Below are 2190 nucleotides of genomic sequence, written 5' to 3'. Positions count from 1 at the left end.
TTTATTTTACAATAGAAATAGATCAATATACTGAGAAAAGATCCGTAATTAATTACCTCTTACAAACAACTCCACGACCGTCCATCCCACTAGCACAATTCATAGTACTATCATACTTGGACTTTTCACTAAAATCACCGCTGAACCTAGTTTGATCAGTGAGCATCCGGTGGCCCAATGCCCACATTTGAATCGGTATGTTTGGTTACAAATATTACCCCCAAATTACATGTCTTGTTCAACAAAAGCATGGTTCATCTGTTTAATTTTGGTCAGACGGAAAGAATGGGTAAATCGCAGTAAAACCAAAATTTCTTCCAAAACTAATTAGTTTGTTTATTGCATTCGAAACCCACCCAATACCGATCCATAGCACGCAGTCTTGACACTGTCGATCACTTTACCAAAATATAACACCTAGCTCGCTCTCTCAAAACGAGATTGAAGACTGAATCTTCTCAGAGACATCATCCATGTTTGGCCTCTGTAACCTCGCTCACCATGGCTCCAGGGTGGACTGCTCTACGAACCACCATTTGTTGCTGCGATCATGGTTGGAGGACTGAAGATAGATTCTTTTAAGGATGAAAATGATGCGAGCATTTTCAAGGAAGAATAATGATCTGAGAATTTTCAGAGGTTTAATTTGGGACACCAACTGGATTCGATCTACGAAAACCCTCTGCTTTTCATAACTCACAGTTGCTAGAGTTAGCCGGATGCGCAACACGAGCCTCCAAATTTCTGGTAAATAAGCTATTTCATCCTCTATCGCTCTATAAGAAAGATGTCCTCGTATCTAAGATTTTACTGTAAGTTCCAATTTTTCGTTTATCAAACCTAATTAATTAAATTCTGCTTGTAATTTATCAATAAACCCTTGATTTAGGTGGATTAGTAGATATGAAACCAATTGGTCTTTGAAATCAGGTTAAACTTGTTATTCATAGGTGCTGATTGAAGTAAGTAAAAAAAAGACATTTTTTATGGTTTGATTTGACTTGGTTGTGCATTTGGGCACTAAATCAAGTGAGTCTGGTAGGCAGTGGGATCTATTCAGTAAAGGGGCAGGGAAGAGAAAGCCATGCTTGACAAATGTGAAGCATTTCTAGTTTCAGCAGCAGCTATGCATGTATAATAATGTGGCCAAATATTTGAACAAACTTTCAAAATACTATACTTTCTTTAGTAACTCACTCTTTGATTAGATTTCGAATTCTAGCTTGTATATTCATTAATCGTAAGTTCGTAACTATGAATGACTAATGGGATCAATAGTAACATGTTTGTTTCCATGGGGTGGAGCAGGGCTGATCCTATTTTCTTAGCAGTCATGGATTTGATCAAGGTTTTTGTGATATAGACCAAAATCAAGTGCATCCAAGGAGACCGTGATATTTTGAAGTCCACTAGGGATGGAAGTTTGGGCACACCCCAAAGCCGTCACAAGGTCATAGTAAACCCGGCTGCTTAGAAGTTACTTTCTTCATCTGGGTCTGGGAACATAAGTAGACCTTCATAAGTTGCTGCACTATTACAGCCAACGAGAAAGAACTTGTTTTTTGCCAAGATGGTATAAGAAGGCGGCAGCTCCAGTGTGCTTGTGCTGTTGGCTATCTTTACACTCTTGTTGTCGTAACAATCTCGGGCTACGGCTTGCATGACTTGCAACTCAGCCTAGAAAAGGAAAAGTTAGCTCTGACTATGGGAAAAGTATAGGTACTATTTGCAAAGTTTGTTGACATGGGTGTAGTAGATCCATCACAAGTGATGTTGAATTCTGGACGCAGGTAGCAGCCATCGCCTATCCCAAATGGATATGGGATTGTTATATCAGCACACTTTTCTGCACAACCAAGTAAGGCTTGAGCCGCTGCTCTTGTTGTTACAGCTGCCAATAATATCGCCAAAGAGAGGGTTCATCATTTGCATCCTCCAGTGTAAAAAGGCCATGACAAGTACTTTAACTAGTATTCGATTCCTTTTACACCTGAAGCCAATAATGGTAACAGATGGAATAATAGTTTACAAATTGTACTGCTTAATAAAGTTCCTTTTTTTTTTTTTTTGAAATAACAGGGTTTGGAACTTAGTCAAGCTGGGAGGCTTATCCCACACCTATATTATTATTTAGGATTAAATTCAGTTTAGTCCCTCAAATTTTAGGCCAAACATCAATTTGGTCCCTCA

At 38.8% G+C, this 2190-nt stretch overlaps 1 long non-coding RNA gene across 1 annotated transcript; it reads left to right on the top strand.

The window, feature by feature from the left end:
* Positions 1-255: 255 nt before the first annotated feature.
* On the top strand, positions 256-2190 carry LOC121049045. The gene is made up of 2 exons (XR_005799210.1): positions 256-747; positions 1309-2190. It is a non-coding gene; the product is annotated as an uncharacterized LOC121049045 (long non-coding RNA).

Source organism: Rosa chinensis, chromosome 5, assembly GCF_002994745.2.
Source record: "Rosa chinensis cultivar Old Blush chromosome 5, RchiOBHm-V2, whole genome shotgun sequence".
NCBI classification, from domain to species: domain Eukaryota; kingdom Viridiplantae; phylum Streptophyta; class Magnoliopsida; order Rosales; family Rosaceae; genus Rosa; species Rosa chinensis.
Note: the sequence above shows the minus strand (reverse complement) of the source record. Positions and strands in the feature narration are given on the sequence as shown.